The sequence below is a fragment of the Lissotriton vulgaris genome, chromosome 3_1 (genome assembly GCF_964263255.1).
Source record: "Lissotriton vulgaris chromosome 3_1, aLisVul1.2, whole genome shotgun sequence".
NCBI lineage: Eukaryota > Metazoa > Chordata > Amphibia > Caudata > Salamandridae > Lissotriton > Lissotriton vulgaris.
Genome location: NC_141689.1, coordinates 231,759,401 through 231,779,835, shown reverse-complemented (window position 1 = coordinate 231,779,835; position 20,435 = coordinate 231,759,401). Strand labels below are relative to the sequence as shown.

Sequence of the window (20,435 nt, the reverse complement as noted above, 5' to 3'; positions counted from 1 at the left end):
TGCACGTGTGAGCGTCCAGGAGGTTTCCTCAGCAATCTCTTTTTGGTCGACAATGTTGACGGTGGCCAGCGGCCAGGCATCAAATTAAAAGAATTCAACGAGTGGCTGGTATACCGCCATTTCAAAATTGAGGGCATATACCTCCTTCGGGATGTGTTGCGTCCGTCAGATTGGATGGTCAGACTCGACCTGAAGGACGCATACCTGACGGTGCCTATATCCCCCCCCATCAGCGTTTTCTGCAGTTCAGATGGGACGGTCAGGTTTACGAATTGACCACTCTCCCTTTCGTACTCTCCTCCGCTCCGTGATGCTTTACCAAAGTCCTTCGGCCGGTAGTGGAGTTTCTGCGGGTGCGGGGTGCGAGGATGATTGTTTACCTGGATGACATGCTGTTTCTGGACCAGTGTCCCGAACGGCTTTCATCTGAGTTACAGAAGGCGGTCAACCTCCTTCAGGGATTGGGATTCGCCATCAACTAAAGGAAGTCCCTCCTGGTTCCCGTTCAATGTGCAACCTTTTTGGGGTTCAACAAAGGCTCCGTGGCCGCCATTCTGAGTCTTCCCGCCAAGAAAATATCAAAGATCAGGCACGAGCTATGTCAAACTCTAGCAAGGCCACAGATATCTCTCCGTCAATTTGCACGGTTGGTCGGTCTTCTTTCATCGTCGATTCTGGCCATATTCCCGGGGCCCTTGCATTACTGAGCCATGCAGCGCTTGAAGATGTATCATCTCAGGCAGGGCCTAACTTACTATAAACTGATTACGCTGTCGGAGGAAGTGAGGGACGAAATGCAATGGTGGCTCACGCACATGGAGGCCTGGAATGTCCGCGCGAAATTCGGTTCATCCCCAGACATAGTGATCGAGTCGGACGCCGGTCGTTCCGGGTGGGGGGCCAGGTGCGGAGAGTTTTCCACAGGTGGTGCCTGGTCCACTCACGAGCAGTCGTTATACATCAACTGCTTGGAGTTACTACCGGGTTATTTTGCTGTGCAATGCTGGACAAAGGACAGGGTGCAGTGATGTGTCCTTCTCAGGATGGACAATGTTTCAGCAGTCCGGTATATCAACCACCTAGGGGGTACTAGATCCAAGATGCTGGCGGATCTGACCAGGGATTTTTGGCATTTTTGCCTGGACAACCAGGTATCGGTCACAGCGGAGTACCTGCCGGGGCAGGAGAACAAGGTGGCCGTTTGGCACTCCCGTCACCTCCTGGATGCCAGTGTGTGGAAGCTGGATCCGCAGGTTTTCTCCCTACTGTCGGAGAAGTGGGATCCCTTCTTGGTGGACCTGTTTGCGTAGCGCCTGGACCATCAACTTCCGAGGTTCTTCAGCTGACGCCCGGATCCTCTTGTGGAAGAGACAGATGCTTTCCTTCAGGATTGGACGTGGGAGCAGGGGTATGCCTTTCCCCCGTTTTCCATGATAATGCGAGTGTCGGCACTGTTACGGCGCCAGTTGGTGGAGGTAGTGTTGATCACGCCATGGTGGAGATCTCAAGTTTGGTTTCCGGTTCTTCTGGAACTTTCTTGGGATTTTCCAATCCTACTCCCCCACTCTCACATTCTGCTCAATCCGGACCGGGTTCCCCATTGGCTAGTCCAGGAGGGGTCTCTGAGGCTGATGGCCTGGAGGATCTCCGGCGTCGCTGGTCGCTCCCAGGCCTTTCGGGAAAGACTGAGGACCTGCTCACCAGGGAATGGGCAGATAGCACGACGAGGAGATATTGATCAGCCTGGCATCGATGGCGTCGTTGGTGTGTGTGACGGGGGTTTGATCCCGTGGGGGCAGATGTAGTCCACATCCTTAATTTTCTGGCGAGTTTGACTGAGGAGGGTCTGGCATATAGGTCCATTAATACCTTCCGTTCGGTGATCTCGGCTGGTCACATTATGGTGCAGGGTTCCCCAGTGGGTGAGCACCCCTTGGTGTGCCGGCTGCTGAGAGGGATTCGCCTCTCGCTTCCCCCGTAGCCACATTACTCGGTCCTCTGGGACGTGAACAGAGTTTTGAACCATTTTCTGTCCTGGCAACCGAATAGGTTTCTTTCTCATAAAGAAGTAAAGGCCAAATTGGCGATGCTGTTGTGCCTGGTATCCTGCAGGCGTGTTTCGGATGTGCGAGCTTTAGGCATCTCTGCCAGAGTGTTTTCACAGGACGGAGTGTCCTTCACAGTAAGTAGAAGAACTAAGCCCCACACAAGGATTATTTCTTATCCGGCTTTTCCAGAACCCCCTAAATTGTGTGTAGTGCAATGCCTCTGTGCTTATGCAGAAATGACTGATGACTCCCGCCTTCCGGGCGAAAGACAACTGCTCATTGCGTTGTGCAAGCCATACAAGGCAGTTTCCTCCCCAACCATTGCCAGGTGGGTGCGTTGGGTAATGCAGGAGGCAGGGATTGATACTAAGCAATTTGGTGCTCATTCAGCGAGAGGGGTGATGGCCCCTAAAGCTTTTTCCCTAGAGGCACGACTGGAGGATCTGATGCAGGCGGCCAATTGGTCCTCAGATTCCACTTTTAAGAGGTTTTATTTCAAGCCAGTGTTGGAGGTGGCTAGGCTAGTTGTCGACAGGCTGGCATAATCTGAAGCCTCTGGTCCTGCCATAGAATGAAAATGTGCCTAGCCTTGGTGCTGTTAAGTTTCAATTCTATTAAGGACTCGGAGGCGAGTATTATCCCTCCCAATGACTTCAAAGAAGTGGACCCTCCCATATGGTTGTAAGTAATCCATTTATGAACTGTACAGCCTGTATCAGTGATGATGTACTTGTAAAGTATCTCTTCTTGTGCTATTTTCCGTTGCTTGAGGTTCTGCCTCTGACGCTGCCTCTTTTTCAAGAAATGACGGTCCCAAACAGGATAAGTGAAAACTGACCAACATGTGCTTCGCGCGAAGAAAGAGGAAGAGGAAGAGGAAACAGCCTAGATGGACTATGGGAGCTGGCCAGAGTCTGGACACAGACAAAGGACTCCTGTTAAGACTTTTGCTTCCCAAGTGTTCATGGGAAATGTAGTTTGTTAATGTTTGGTGTTGCTACTGTAAAAAATAAAGCGAAGGAAGAAGGCATAGTCCAAAGCCTCCCAGTCCTTAATAGAATTGAAACTTACCAACACCAAGGCTAGGCAAATTTTCATCCTGTGTGATGAAGTGTCTTTCCAAAGCTGGAACAATATTCAGCATATCCACAAGTGGTTTTGACCAGAGAGTGTAGGCATTTTGAGAGCATTCAGTATGCCAGTTAGAAATGTCCAGTTTGGGAGGATGCTTTTCCGATTGCAGTTAGATGCCAATGTTTTCCAAGTACTTATGAGAAAGATGTTCAAAGTCTTGATAGCGGTCTTGGTCTTCCAAGACAATATCAAGGGTTTGGTGGAGATTATGCTTAGGAAGAGGTGGATAAAACTCAGGAAACACAAGTGAATGCTGGGAGTTACAGAGATATTTTATCTGTTACATGTTACCTTGGGGGAAGTTATAAACCCTGGGCCACGTTTGTTAAAGGCTACAGAAGAAGTCCGAACAGTGGTTTACAGAAAGAGCTGCTTTCATTTATAGAAATATGCACATTTTTTATTTTAGGATTGTCAAGAAGAATTTGGTATGGGAACCTATGCTCAATTCTCTTGCTCCAAGATGCAAGATGCATTTAACTGAGTCATAGAGTATAGATGGGAACCTTAGTGAGGGCAGAAAAGAGGAGGGGAAGAGTGCAGAAAAGCATTTGATTCTTCCATGTTGAAACCACAAGAACCTGATTATTCCATGCTAAAGAGGACGAGGTCAATGTTCATGTGTGTGGTCAAGAAATGTAAGACCTACATCTGAGTTTGTAATACACATTTATTGCAAACCACTAGGGCCCACCAATGTATTAAATAGGTAGGCCACTGCGAAACTGCTGAAAGCTTTTCACCAAATTCCATGAGTGTGATATTGTGGTGGGACATATTCCAGGGGCTAAATCTGAGTCACTATTAAGATATTCTGTGTCTTATTTGAAAGTGGCCAGTGACACTGAAGAAGAGGAGGAGGAGGTAGAACGGTTAGTGAGAAGTGTGGTGCGGCCCCGTGTTTCGGTATGATTCGATTGAGAGTGATGGAAAGTAGTTATCACTGATGTTGCATTGGAGAGGGTAGTTAACTTTGTCAAGAAGGATTACTTAAGAATAGATAGTTTACCACATGAGCTAGACTCGGAGGAAGATGGAATTATAACTTTTATTTGAGGGTTGATTTAATATTTCCAGTAGAAAAATAGTGGCATGAGCAGTGTTGAGATGTAGATTGCTTAATATGATGTATTAACGATATTTATCACATTGGATAAAAAACGTTAAAAGAACAATATTGGTGGCCTGGGAAGTAAAAGATTTCCTGGTGAGCTACTGTGAGATAATGGGGTGTGGTCTCTACCACGAAAGAGTTGCACCACAAGGTAATGCAATGTGGAGAGGGACTAACAGAATAGTGAGTCAGAGTTTCAGGTGGGTTATTGCAAGTGGAGTAGCATTGACTTATGCCTTTGGAACAATGTTGTAGGAATAATATTACTTCACATTGTATCAAAGGGTCGATGTCATTTAAGGTTATTGAAGGAAGAGTCGCACTGGATTTAATGGTTGGATAAGTTACAACCAATGGGAATGTAGAAAGCACCATCAACTCAATATAATAAATCTTACAGGAGAGTCAAAGAAAAAGTAAAGTTGTCTATGATGCATAGTAAAGTGGTGCTCTCTGTAGGGTCAAGAGTAGTAATGTGGGGGAGGTGGAGTCTGGCCATGGTTATGTGAGTTCATAGATAAAGGCTTGTGTCCCAATGTAATTAATTCACGTTTTGTTTATTTCATTTATTTGCATATTAAACTGCCCTTATCTGGCTGATTGGGGCTATATTGATTTCATCTCTACTCTTTGCTTACTCAGGGACCACGGCTTCTGAGTAGAGATGCATGGGCCTGCAGAGAATGAGGTTGACAAAATGGCAAACCGGGTACCTATAACCACTTTTGCTTGGCAGTTACAAAGCCATAAACATAGGAGGCATCAGTGGAGAGATGTGTTAAACAGCAAGATCTCTTATTTTCCCACCAAAGATCTAATGTGGGTAGCACACAAGACGAATGCCACACCCCTATAGGAAGTGCACATCGTGGACTGTTGTTCAAATTGTGACCTACAGGAAGAAGTACCATGCTGCGAGCCGGAGTGCCCAGTAGAACACGGGCAGCGATGGAGAGATGACACAGCACTTCCTTACTCTCAGCATTGCCAGACCGAACTCTGGCTTCTGAGGTATCAGAGACTAACTGCTGCAGCTCCGGATAACTGTGGCTGCACTATAGGCCCACTGGTCAACAAATACACTGAAGGTGGTTCTGCACACACACTTATCATCAGGGGTCCTCAGACCCATGGACATACTCAAAACTTAGTGCCGACTGGTGGGTCACATTCCACTACCATCGGCATGGGGGTTGACTCACCCTTCTCTCCCATACAACTCAAACCCTTCCCATACAACTCCCTCACCGTGAATGATAAAAGCAGATACAGCAACTGCAGGACAATCCCAGGGGGCCCTGTACTCGCAACTGGGTAGAGCACAGATAAAATGGAGAAAGAGGTTCCTACTAGGGGTGGGCGGAATTTGCGTAGTTGTCCTACGTAAAGCTCTGCGAAATGGTAAAAAATCTCCGCAAGCACGCAAAAGTTCAGCGAACATGCGAAATTGCTTGTTTGTCCCATTAGCAATGCTTTTTTCCTGTTCGCGAACGCTGTTTGCGTGCTCGGGAAGAAATATCTCGCGAACACGCATTTTGAAAGCACTAACAAGCATAAAATTCTGTGAAGCCGCGGATTGCATAATTTTTGGCTATTCCGTGTTCTCTGCGGGACGCGAAATTACCCAAATTCCACAAATTCCGCGAGCGGAACGGAATTTGCCGCCCAGGTCTAGTTCCTACCCACCCGCACTACAAGTGAGAATAAAATAGCATTCAATCCCAAGATGATGCATGTGGCCTGAATTACCAGAACACCTTCTGTTGGGAATTACAACCAGGCCTGACTACTTTAACCTCCTTGTGAAACCTGTCAGCGTTAGGATGGTCTTCCTCCAAACCTTTTGCTATGATGCTCGTAGCTCCACAGAACTGCCCCTATCCAATGTATCCGTGACACAGAATCCTGAAATGCTCCGAAACCAGCATTTAAAGTACTCTTGTTCATTGGGCCTAACTTCATATTCATCTGGCCCTCGTTCCATTGCAGCTGGCATGAACCAAATTTAAGCTTTGTGCTCCTAGGCTCTATTTTCACTCAAATCTTTAAAAACCCATATTACTGTTTCTACTGGTTGGAATTGATTCATTGTCATGTCAAATAATTTGTTAAAATGTACTCAGGTTTTCTAAATTGGTGTTGGATATTTCTTGTGTGTGCTTTCACTTTATTACCATTTGTGTACTGTATAAAGACTTTACACATTGCATCATATTTAAGCCTCACTGCTTTTGTGCAAAGCTACCATACATAGGGTTATGGACAGGTTAATTGAGTGAATTATGTGATTCACCCCGAAAGGGATTGTGGCTGGTCATTATACAGGGGTAACCCACCCTGTTGTATAACAGTGAGATCCAGTGCTTGTGTGTGTGCAGTGCCATAGAGTGATTGGTGCAACACAAAAATCCCATGTAAATAATTTGACACCAAAGTTGACCTCTTTTCAAAATCTTCTTGAGTTTTTTTTGGCTGTCTTCTACTTTTTCCAAATTTAAGTGCCTTACCTTCCTTTGTTTCCATGGAGATAGATTGTATCAACTTTGACATCCTAACAGGTCTGAGCTGATGAAGTTCTGCAAGGAGGAGAAGGGACTGAATGCAGGCAGGAAGGCTATCAAACTGGGTAAGAGCCTTTGAGGATAGACCGGACATGGCAGACCCCCCCTGAGGAGGTGATGTGAAGGTCAAAGTATACTTGGAGGATGATGAGGAGGTGGAAGACCCAAACCTGAGTCCTCAGCATCAGGATGAGCATGACTCGTCCCCAGAGGATACCCATGATGCCCAGGATGGTGCAGGGAGCAGTGGGTCTGCCCAGGGTCTGTGCTCAGAGGTGCTGGAAGACAGTAAGGCAGAGAGGGAACTAAGACTGCAGCTGGCCAAGATTCAGCTGAAAGCAAAGAAGAAGAAGGCTGAGAGAGCCTTGGGCAGAGAGAAAGCTGAGGGTAAGAGAGCGTTGTTCTCTTTACAAAACAAGGGACCCCTATAGTAACAACTAGCTATAACATAGGGAAATTAAGCATTTAAGGAAAAAGTTAAGCTAGGTGCTGATAGAAAACATAAACCTATTTTATATCTCAAAAGCAAAATGAAACCATCCTATTCTAATAAATGTATACACACAGAAATATGAATCGAACCACATTTATTTTCTTATTTTGCATATAGCTCATGATCAGCTGTATAAGTCATATATCCATTAATAGTATCTATTTAATAACAATGATTTCATATACATTTTTTCATCATAACCAACAAAATTATACACAGACAAAATACGGTAGACGTGAAGTCGAAGGAGGCAGTGCGGCAGGTGTCAACTACGTGCGTTTCGGCATACGTGCCTTCATCAGGGAGTCGTCTATTGCACTAAAGTAAACAAATGGTCAAAAAATGATTTTTAGGATGGTTAACTATAAAATAATCAGTGCTTGAGAGATTTACGTAAAGAACATATTTACAGAAATTGTTAGGGAATTGCAATTAAATCTATATTTACACATGTAAGGTCGCTAGTCCACATACTACATATTTACATATATTATACCTAGACTAAGTAATCTTTAATTTATTACATGCTTAGAACCAGAAACAAAAAACACCCCAATTAAAATTCAACATAGATGTGATCATAGCAAAACCATATATTCATATATACAATTATGTACATAGTTATGGTAAAACACATTCTGAATAACATAGAAAAACAGTTTATCTCTTTCTACCTAGTCAATCAGACAACTTTAACATATCAGAAAGACAATGAAACAATGAAGGCATCTGCTTCCTGCTCCACCTGGAAGACGGATACCACTGCACTGGTGATACACCCAATGTATCAATATAATATTCTTTATTGTTAATTGTTCTCTTACCATATAGATTTCTGATAGTTGTACTTGATGTTGTACTGACGTTTTTATTGTGTCTAGTTTCTATTGGCCGGATGAAAGAGGTACAATAAGTCTCGCACGGAAAACTATCACCATTGCTGTAGAGGATAAAATCACATTTAGGCAGACATAAACTGACCCACGTTCCAGATAGATATTTCCAACAACTAAAAGTTTCATCTGTCTCTGTCAGTTTAGGTGCACGACTATTATACGATATAGCTACTCAGCCCATTTTTTTCTTGATAAGAGGCAACAAACCATGTACCTAATATACGGCGGATTATGGATATAAAGTTTCAGCATGACTGCATAATTTGTCATCTTTCTTAGTGGGTGTCTACCCTTATATCTCATTGATTGTAATCTATATTAGTTTTTATAATGAGAGCCACTTACTTATGGGTTGATACCCATGCAGTATATATAGAGCTCGTCTGGCGATTGAAAAGACTGCTTTCGATTACATCAATTCCGCTCGATTTTAATTCCTAAAAATAGCAATTGACAGTGAAAATAGTGTTTACTACGAGATCTAATTACTGTTCTAAGCAGTCGATATCAGACTGGTTAAACGAAAAAATAATACCAAGCTATAGTTAATACTTACTAATATATTTTAGTTTGTCGAAATGGAAATGCCAGATAATGCAGTGATACAGCCCGGCTATGGTGCGAAGAGGAAGGTGCCCTGTTTAAAGACATTGACCATATTAGAAAAAGCACCATGTATTGCCTATAACCATATAGCATAGATTTAGTGCTATACATGTTAGAAGAGATAAAGTCCCTATTTAGAGACTTGACTCAGATTCTATTCCTAAGAGCCTAATATGCACTTCAGGTGGTTGTTGTTGGTGTTCGGCTTGGCGGGTGCAGGTGAAGTGAAGGTCCGTATGCAGGAGAACTTGCAGTATTGGCAGGTGAAGGGTCCGTGGGTGCGTCCTGGGGTGACTTGGTGGCAGCCGGGGAGGCGGCCGGAGTTGAGTGCTCTGAGGGTGGCGGCATCTGCGGGGGCCTGGGGGTCTGGCGCAGGGTGCGGTCCAGGCATAGACGGGCTTGCCTTTGGCGCGATTTCGGCGCACCATTAGCGCACCCGCTGCGCGTATGTGCAGACTCTGCCATAAGTGGAGAGTGGGGGGGCGGTGCTCTATTTATTACCTAAACTACACAAGAATTGTGACGAACCGCCTGGGAGACCTATTGTCAACTTGACTCCAGATACATAGAACTCAATCCCAAGGTACCCATGGGTTTGAACTCCGATGAGGAGATGTCAATACATCTAAGGGAATAAATAAGTGAGAATGAGACATGCCATTTGACCGCTCACTTTTTCTGAATTGTGATGTGTGGGTTTCTCGCATTTCGGCCTCATTTACACGGAGACCTTGTAGTATTGTAGTTTGTTTAATTGAGCATGAAACCGAGTTCCTTTTCAATTAATTATGCAGCTGATGCTTGTTTCTATCGTGAAAGACTAACAACTACCATCAAGCACTACGTTCAAATTCGAGTGCCTCTTTATCTTTAAGCGCCATACAATTTAACTGGTGGAATTTAGTTAAGCACGGAACGAGGTTTTTTTGTAATAATTATGTAAATAACGCCTACTACTATCAAGCACTACGTCCAAATTCGAGTGCCTCCTTATCTTTAAGCTACATATATTTTAACTGGTGGAATTTAGGCAAGCACCAAACAAGCTCTTTTCTTTATAATTATGTAAATAATGACAACTACTATCATGGATAATTATCATCAGCTGCTGCATATGGTTAATTTGAAAGCTCCTTTATTTACTAGCGCAGTATTTTTCCCTTTCTTTCTTCCATATTTTTAGCCACTATCCTGCTAACTACAGAAAACCCCTTTGTCTTTATCATCTCAACAGTTGGTCTCCGACATATACTGACCACGTCCATTGATCTCAGGTAGCTGTTCACGTTTACACCTTCTAATAATACCGATAACCTTTAGCTGTGAGTGCAGCCACTGACATCTGGTAATTTCTTTTTTTTATTCCGCAGTTCCTATACAACACCATATCTTGCCGCTTTAAAGTGGATTACACGTTATCAACATCAAGAATTATATCCCATGATATATTATCAAAGGTAAATAGTCTGTCCCTAACTGCCCTTGGATCATAAGTAAGCTTGTTTCTGCCATCAAACCAGATCTAGTTACACGTATCGACCATAGATATAATTATATTTTTTTCAGGTCTCTATCAGATTACAACTAAGGAACCTGTGACAATCACATCTCTATTTCGTACCAGTTCAATCAAGATTATTGTGCACCTACTCCAACAGGTATTTTCACAACTGAACATATTCAGTTTTGTCTCTACACTAATGTGGTTTGATCTTTTAGAATATAACAACAACATATTGGTCCAGTTATCTTTTCAAACAGAATGTGACTTTTTTATTTTAGACTATATGACAGCACTCTACATGTCTCTGTGTCGTTGTGGCAGCTTTTGTATTCATGTGACTTATCATAATATTTCTCATCATGTCAACAATTATGAAATGTTTGTCAATTTCTGTATTCATATGATGCGTCACACTAATATGTAGGTACTTCTGACATAGAGATTATTTGTTCTCTAGGTACATTGTGATCTCACCACCCACTAGAAGATATCAGGTTGTTGCGTTATCCTGTTGTTAGTAGTAAGTCGACATCATTTTCTTTCATAACAACATCATAGGTTGCACATCTGACCGATACAGTAGTTATAAATTATCTGTATATATAGAGATATATCCTTAAACATTACTTGATCTTCTGAGTACTCTGCAATCTTTTGCTCTGAAATATGTTGATGTCTCAACTTGTTAGACACAAAACATGAATGTTGCACCTTGTTTGTTCTAGGCTATAGGCATTATGTGATGTAACCGTTTATGCTTTAACACTGCATAAGTTTTCTACAGGCATCATGTGATGTTACCGCTTATGTTTTAACACTGCATTGTTTTGTATATATTGCATATATAAAGTATTTTATTTGACAATACAGGTCACTTCGGTATTGTGTTTTTATAATTTTCCTTATATGTAATTACAGATTTTAATCTTGTGGCTCCTGAAGAAGGCGTTTTCGCCGAAACGCGCGTCGAGTACTGTTTCCTCACCCTGATTGTGGGCACCACTGGAATTCAGATGGTGTCCTTTTTATGTATAAAGATTATATATTTTGTTAGTGTATGTATTGACTTCATATAATTTTACTGTACTGTCATATAAATTCATTTTTCTTGTTCTTTATATGATTTTTATCAAGTATATTAAAAAGATGTTTATTTTTTAATGATTGTTTGATTATTTTTAAATTGTTTGCCTTTTCCTATTACCACTGGGTCCACATAATTTGTCGTCTACTATTGAGACTACCTAGGAATTTTCTACATATATTTTATTTACCCTGCCCTAGGAGTTTCAATAATCACTACCCAGGGGGTCCTTTTTTTTCTCATATAGATCTAGTGCTATACATGTTAGAAGAGATAAAGTCCCTATTTAGAGATTTGACTCAGATTCTATTCTTAAGAGCATAACATGCACTTCAGGTGGTTGTTGTTGGTGTTCGGCTTGGTGGGTGCAGGTGAAGTGCAGGTCCGTATGCAGGAGAACTTGCAGGATTGGCAGGTGAAGGGTCCGTGGGTGCGTCCTGGGGTGGCTTGGTGGCAGCCGGGGAGGCGGCCGGAGTTGAGTGCGCTGAGGGTGGCGGCGTCGTACGTCCGGCGAATGGGATGGCATCTGCGGGGACCTGGGGGTCTGGCGCTGGGTGCGGTCCAGGCGTAGACGGGCTTGCCTTTGGCGCGCTTTCGGCGCACCATTAGCGCGCCCGCTGCGCGTGAACGCTGCGCGTATGTGCAGACTCTGCCATAAGTGGAGAGTGGGAGGCGGAGCGAGGGAGGAGCAGCTGGGAGAGGGTGGCGAATGGGAGGGGAGCGGTGATGCTGGAGGGGACGGGGGTGGGGCCGCGGGGGAGCAGCGGCAGGGAGCGGGGTGGGTCAGATGCGGCGGTGGAGGCACCGAGGTGAACAGAGGCACAACGAAGCAAACGATCACTTGAACGAGTACAGGCACAATACTAAGAAACAATCCTGGATCAATAACTATGTGGGTCTAAAATAGTGTAAGATAGGTCAGAAAATGCTTCACGTAAGCAACACCAAGGTAGGTACTGGTAGGTCATCACCAGTTGGCACATTATGTCATCATTGGCACTATCCTGACATGAAAGAAAGATGACCAACCTCCCAATTTAAGGGTGATTAGAAAAGATGTGTATCAAAATAAAGTGATATCAATATAAAGAACTTGACAGTCCCATTGTACAAAGGAGGTGACATATACTCTCCTACAAGTTTAAACACAGTTACAGACACATATCACACATATCTTTAATTTTTAAATAGTGTACGTGCATATTAGAACTATGTCAAGTTGCGTCCTCACCCACTCCATTTTCAAATCTACTTTTTCAACCACCCCAAATACGTGTTTTACTGCCTCTTATACCATGTTCCAAAAGCCCATAATGCAAGAAACGAGACAAGTTAGCGCGATTCACATCTGCTGTAAACACAAACCCTTTCTGTCAGTTTACCCATACTAATCTGAAAGACAGATTCCAGCTCAATCAACGAGCCACTAATCGCGCCCACTTGAAATTTGACATACCACTGGTTCAGGCGTCCACGTTTAACCAGCACCCCATCGTCTTCGGTGACAAATCACTGATAATGAACCCGCAACTATCTGGATCCCGGAAGCTGTTTGTGCCGGAATACGCCTGTGCAAGACAGTTTCCTATCTAGCCATCTCTGAACAGTGTGGGTGTGCGTAAAGAGTAAATGTATAAAAGTTATGAAAATTATTTTCAACTAGCAGACGACTCATTTGTTCTTAACATTTCAATATCCAAGAGTCCCAACACAGATCAAGAATGTATTGGGCACTTTAACAGAATGATCTGTCAGAAGCGTTATCTGTTGTACACACACACACAGTGCAACGCAATTCGTGACCCTCCACTTTTTTAGATGTATATAGTTGTTTAAGTGCTGTGGGCTCACCGGTCAGTTCCATTTTGTTTGATTTTACAGATTAAAATGACACATATGGGTGGGTATGACTAGATAGCGCTCACAAAATATTGAATAAATGGTAAAATAATGGACTCATTGAGTGGGAGGAATATACCTTCCTACTCAACAGATTTCCTAAAATAGCAGTGCCCTATTTATTACCTAAACTACACAAGAATTGTGACGAACCGCCTGGGAGACCTATGTCAACTTGACTCCAGATACATAGAACTCAATCCCTTGAACTCCGATGAGGAGATGTCAATACATCTATGGGAATAAATATGTGAGAATGAGACATGCCATTTGACCGCTCACTTTTTCTGAACTGTGATGCTCTGGGCTTTCTTTTCTTATTCTCACCTTTATCTTTCACCTTTTGTCTTTTTTCTTTTCTTCATTTTTAACTTTCCATTTCCCCCTTTTTGCCCACGGCATCTCACAACTTTAGTTTCTCTTTTCTATTGTGGTATTTTTCAGAGACTTATGATATGTTTCCAATGAGGTGTTTCTAAATTTGCAATGGGGTTTTAACAGGTTTGTTTTCTGTTCTGTTTGTTTCACATAGGACATGTCAATAGTCTATATACTGTGAGCTGTACTAATAGAAAGCACTGCACATATTTCTTGGGGTTGGACATTCCCCTTCCCTACTATTTGGAAGGCTGAAAATGTATCTACAATCAGCTTATCAGTAGGACAGTATACATGGGTTACTTCCCCTTTGTCTGATTTGAGAATATAGTGTGTTTATTATCATTATTCCCACTTTAATTTTTTTAAAGAATTACGTAACGTCCTTTATAGGCACATGGGAATCATAGAGACCCTGTTCCAATACACCCACTGGGGATTAATTATGGTGATGTGTATACCCAGTCTGACTTGTGCACCCCCATAATTACATGAGTTCTTTCTCTATCGGACCACTGACATGTACAAATATTGTAGATCATATGTAATGCCCACTGAGGCTTGATTGAACCTTTATATTCCTATATTTCGTTTCTGACACCAATCTATTTTGGACTTTCACTGGAAGTAGTAGAGAGAATGATATCCATTGACAGATGTAATTTTATGATTTTGAAACTGTATTTTCTGATAATTATTTTTCTGCTTTGTCTATTACAAGTATCAGGGTTTGGGATCAGGAAACTGGCTTTTTTAATTTTGTTTATTAGATTGTTCTAATTTTGATGATTGTCCATGTCAATATGGATTGTTTATTTATTACGATTCTTGATCTTATCTCACCCCAAACATACATTACATTATTTTTCCAGTACTACATATTGAAATAAAAATGTGCTAAGATGGGCGCTTGTTTTTTCAGCACACTATGCCATTTGAGAAGTATGTCTTTTGTTTATGTCACTCTATTGCACCTAATGCCAGCACCAAACCTGCCCTTGCTGTGAACAAAGTGTGTTCAACTCTGAAATGCGTTGGGTTGTTCGACAAATTGGATTAAAATATTTCATTGATATTATATTGGATTAATTACTTTTTTGGTGGTGTGGAGGGTGAGTGTGAGTCCCGTGTGCTGCTGCAAGTAAACCAGGAGGAACTGTAATTATGAGGGGCTCCTCCACCCTAACGTGCACAGGTTCTGGTCATGAGTCCCGGTTGTAGGAGGAATGAAAAAAACAAAGGTTAAACTAATGTTATAGTTGGGGAATGGAAAAAAAATGTCACTGAAAAAATGAAAGGTTACAGAGACATTATAGTTAGGTTCAGTTTTCACTCATACATAGCTAGAGAAATCCAGCAGTTCTAGTTAGCTGAGCTATAACTTGCCTCCCTGCAATGCACTACTCATGACCTCACATATTATGCCACATATTACATGGTCAGTGACATCACGGATGACATCTCAAATGACATTACTGATGACATCATCTAGTGACTGTGAGTATTTTTAAAAGGTTTATGAGGTTTATGAGGTATATATACCAAGGTGTATTGGTGAATCAGTGGGTTTATCAGTGCCTGGATGGATGATTCAGTGGGTGCGTGACTACATGTATAAGTGAGTGATTAGCCATTTCTGCCCGGGGACCCCATCCCCTGGAGCCAGGCTACTTCGTGGGGGACCACGGGGAGAGCCTGAAGGTGTCCCCAGTCCCTGCCAGCTCCCCGACCCTTGCAGGAACCGGCGTTGCTTTTACACACAGTGGGCAGCTGACATGCAGCTCCCTGTGTATAAAGGCAAACTGCTCTGCTTTGCTCAAAGTGGAGCATACTGCAATGTCCTGGGGTGGGCACCCTAAGACATTTCTGGAGAGAGCCCTAGGGGGTGAAGATCCCCAGGGCCATGCAGGGCTCCTTTGTTCAAATCCTCCTCCTTTGTTCAAATTTGCCCCAGAGAGGTGGTAGTCCCCGGGGACGGGGGTCCACAATGGACCCCCTTAATTATTGTATTTGTGTCCTGGGGAGGTGGCAGTCCCCGGGGCAGAGGGGTAGGCCCTAATGACTCCCCTGCATTACATAAAACTAAAAAAACAGTGTGCCCAGCTGAGGTGGTGGTCCCAGGGGCAGGGAGTTCTGTGAGGCCCTCCCACAGATAATTTTAGTTAGCCCCGCGGAGGTGGCAGATCCTGGGGCTGCGGGAGGTCCCAGTGGGCCTGCCCACATTCATAATTAAGAACACCCGGGGAAGTGGCGGTCCCCGGGGCTTTGAATAGCCCGAGGAGGCAGGCCTTTGTACCCCCCTCCTATATTTATCACCTGCCCCCAGGACCTGGCCCATTTGTGGGATATTCTAAAGAAAGCGTGGGAGCCTGCGCTTGCTTTTTTATTTCATTTTGCCGGGGATTTGCAGAACCACCTGTGAGTCCAAGGCAAAATAAATTATATTAAGAACGTAAATATTTTTGACATTGATATTATTTACCTTAGAAAAAGAATATTCTTATTTTCACACACAATATTTGTGCATCAAATATTAGCAACTAGGTGTTTCTGCATCTCTTTATTTTATCTTACATATTTTATCCCAACACCAGTGGCGACAAGGTACAAAAAGATCAAAGAAGCAAGTCGGATGGTGGAACCTTTTTTAACGGAGCACCTGACCACAATAGCCAAATTAGTATTTTCCCTCTAAATACAAAAAAGGGAATAGTGTGCACACTGAAAACCACCCACCATCACAATGGCAGTTCTGTACAGAACTTGAGATACAAATTGTAATTTTAAGCAAAGGTGCACCACAACAAAGAAATGTGCAAACTAAGGTCTTCTAGTTTGCACACAAGAAATAATCAAAGATTACATATGGAACAATTTTTTTCAAAAAAAGATATTTCTTTATTCACTCCAAATATCAAAGGACACAGCCGACGCGTTTCGTCCCTGAGGGGACTTCTTCAGGGCAAAGTTAATCGTTGAGGCTCCTTGGACGCGACGATATATTTATCAAAGATGCAAGGTTGCAAGAAAGATGACTGGTTTGTATTCAGTCTCAGGATCTCTAGTTCAAATCCATAGAGTATGCAGTTCAGTTTATTATATAGGACGTTGTTCTGTTACGGACAGTACGGGGACCCAAATTCTGTGGGACTAGCCGGGGAGGCGGCCGGAGTTGAGTGCTCTGAGGGTGGCGGCATCTGCGGGGGCCTGGGGGTCTGGCGCAGGGTGCGGTCCAGGCATAGACGGGCTTGCCTTTGGCGCGATTTCGGCGCACCATTAGCGCACCCGCTGCGCGTATGTGCAGACTCTGCCATAAGTGGAGAGTGGGGGGGCGGTGCTCTATTTATTACCTAAACTACACAAGAATTGTGACGAACCGCCTGGGAGACCTATTGTCAACTTGACTCCAGATACATAGAACTCAATCCCAAGGTACCCATGGGTTTGAACTCCGATGAGGAGATGTCAATACATCTAAGGGAATAAATAAGTGAGAATGAGACATGCCATTTGACCGCTCACTTTTTCTGAATTGTGATGTGTGGGTTTCTCGCATTTCGGCCTCATTTACACGGAGACCTTGTAGTATTGTAGTTTGTTTAATTGAGCATGAAACCGAGTTCCTTTTCAATTAATTATGCAGCTGATGCTTGTTTCTATCGTGAAAGACTAACAACTACCATCAAGCACTACGTTCAAATTCGAGTGCCTCTTTATCTTTAAGCGCCATACAATTTAACTGGTGGAATTTAGTTAAGCACGGAACGAGGTTTTTTTGTAATAATTATGTAAATAACGCCTACTACTATCAAGCACTACGTCCAAATTCGAGTGCCTCCTTATCTTTAAGCTACATATATTTTAACTGGTGGAATTTAGGCAAGCACCAAACAAGCTCTTTTCTTTATAATTATGTAAATAATGACAACTACTATCATGGATAATTATCATCAGCTGCTGCATATGGTTAATTTGAAAGCTCCTTTATTTACTAGCGCAGTATTTTTCCCTTTCTTTCTTCCATATTTTTAGCCACTATCCTGCTAACTACAGAAAACCCCTTTGTCTTTATCATCTCAACAGTTGGTCTCCGACATATACTGACCACGTCCATTGATCTCAGGTAGCTGTTCACGTTTACACCTTCTAATAATACCGATAACCTTTAGCTGTGAGTGCAGCCACTGACATCTGGTAATTTCTTTTTTTTATTCCGCAGTTCCTATACAACACCATATCTTGCCGCTTTAAAGTGGATTACACGTTATCAACATCAAGAATTATATCCCATGATATATTATCAAAGGTAAATAGTCTGTCCCTAACTGCCCTTGGATCATAAGTAAGCTTGTTTCTGCCATCAAACCAGATCTAGTTACACGTATCGACCATAGATATAATTATATTTTTTTCAGGTCTCTATCAGATTACAACTAAGGAACCTGTGACAATCACATCTCTATTTCGTACCAGTTCAATCAAGATTATTGTGCACCTACTCCAACAGGTATTTTCACAACTGAACATATTCAGTTTTGTCTCTACACTAATGTGGTTTGATCTTTTAGAATATAACAACAACATATTGGTCCAGTTATCTTTTCAAACAGAATGTGACTTTTTTATTTTAGACTATATGACAGCACTCTACATGTCTCTGTGTCGTTGTGGCAGCTTTTGTATTCATGTGACTTATCATAATATTTCTCATCATGTCAACAATTATGAAATGTTTGTCAATTTCTGTATTCATATGATGCGTCACACTAATATGTAGGTACTTCTGACATAGAGATTATTTGTTCTCTAGGTACATTGTGATCTCACCACCCACTAGAAGATATCAGGTTGTTGCGTTATCCTGTTGTTAGTAGTAAGTCGACATCATTTTCTTTCATAACAACATCATAGGTTGCACATCTGACCGATACAGTAGTTATAAATTATCTGTATATATAGAGATATATCCTTAAACATTACTTGATCTTCTGAGTACTCTGCAATCTTTTGCTCTGAAATATGTTGATGTCTCAACTTGTTAGACACAAAACATGAATGTTGCACCTTGTTTGTTCTAGGCTATAGGCATTATGTGATGTAACCGTTTATGCTTTAACACTGCATAAGTTTTCTACAGGCATCATGTGATGTTACCGCTTATGTTTTAACACTGCATTGTTTTGTATATATTGCATATATAAAGTATTTTATTTGACAATACAGGTCACTTCGGTATTGTGTTTTTATAATTTTCCTTATATGTAATTACAGATTTTAATCTTGTGGCTCCTGAAGAAGGCGTTTTCGCCGAAACGCGCGTCGAGTACTGTTTCCTCACCCTGATTGTGGGCACCACTGGAATTCAGATGGTGTCCTTTTTATGTATAAAGATTATATATTTTGTTAGTGTATGTATTGACTTCATATAATTTTACTGTACTGTCATATAAATTCATTTTTCTTGTTCTTTATATGATTTTTATCAAGTATATTAAAAAGATGTTTATTTTTTAATGATTGTTTGATTATTTTTAAATTGTTTGCCTTTTCCTATTACCACTGGGTCCACATAATTTGTCGTCTACTATTGAGACTACCTAGGAATTTTCTACATATATTTTATTTACCCTGCCCTAGGAGTTTCAATAATCACTACCCAGGGGGTCCTTTTTTTTCTCATATAGATCTAGTGCTATACATGTTAGAAGAGATAAAGTCCCTATTTAGAGATTTGACTCAGATTCTATTCTTAAGAGCATAACATGCACTTCAGGTGGTTGTTGTTGGTGTTCGGCTTGGTGGGTGCAGGTGAAGTGCAGGTCCGTATGCAGGAGAACTTGCAGGATTGGCAGGTGAAGGGTCCGTGGGTGCGTCCTGGGGTGGCTTGGTGGCAGCCGGGGAGGCGGCCGGAGTTGAGTGCGCTGAGGGTGGCGGCGTCGTACGTCCGGCGAATGGGATGGCATCTGCGGGGACCTGGGGGTCTGGCGCTGGGTGCGGTCCAGGCGTAGACGGGCTTGCCTTTGGCGCGCTTTCGGCGCACCATTAGCGCGCCCGCTGCGCGTGAACGCTGCGCGTATGTGCAGACTCTGCCATAAGTGGAGAGTGGGAGGCGGAGCGAGGGAGGAGCAGCTGGGAGAGGGTGGCGAATGGGAGGGGAGCGGTGATGCTGGAGGGGACGGGGGTGGGGCCGCGGGGGAGCAGCGGCAGGGAGCGGGGTGGGTCAGATGCGGCGGTGGAGGCACCGAGGTGAACAGAGGCACAACGAAGCAAACGATCACTTGAACGAGTACAGGCACAATACTAAGAAACAATCCTGGATCAATAACTATGTGGGTCTAAAATAGTGTAAGATAGGTCAGAAAATGCTTCACGTAAGCAACACCAAGGTAGGTACTGGTAGGTCATCACCAGTTGGCACATTATGTCATCATTGGCACTATCCTGACATGAAAGAAAGATGACCAACCTCCCAATTTAAGGGTGATTAGAAAAGATGTGTATCAAAATAAAGTGATATCAATATAAAGAACTTGACAGTCCCATTGTACAAAGGAGGTGACATATACTCTCCTACAAGTTTAAACACAGTTACAGACACATATCACACATATCTTTAATTTTTAAATAGTGTACGTGCATATTAGAACTATGTCAAGTTGCGTCCTCACCCACTCCATTTTCAAATCTACTTTTTCAACCACCCCAAATACGTGTTTTA

The 20,435-nt window shown here is 42.7% G+C and overlaps 2 long non-coding RNA genes across 2 annotated transcripts; both read left to right on the top strand.

Moving 5' to 3' along the window:
- The first annotated feature begins 10,033 nt into the window (after window positions 1-10,033).
- On the top strand, window positions 10,034-11,345 carry LOC147726238 (uncharacterized). Its single transcript, XR_015309424.1, has 5 exons — window positions 10,034-10,126; window positions 10,223-10,309; window positions 10,419-10,510; window positions 10,814-10,876; window positions 11,275-11,345. It is a non-coding gene; the product is annotated as an uncharacterized LOC147726238 (long non-coding RNA).
- A 6,402-nt stretch (window positions 11,346-17,747) lies between these two features.
- Window positions 17,748-19,059, top strand: LOC147726237 (uncharacterized). The gene is made up of 5 exons (XR_015309423.1): window positions 17,748-17,840; window positions 17,937-18,023; window positions 18,133-18,224; window positions 18,528-18,590; window positions 18,989-19,059. It is a non-coding gene; the product is annotated as an uncharacterized LOC147726237 (long non-coding RNA).
- The last annotated feature ends 1,376 nt before the right edge of the window (window positions 19,060-20,435 follow it).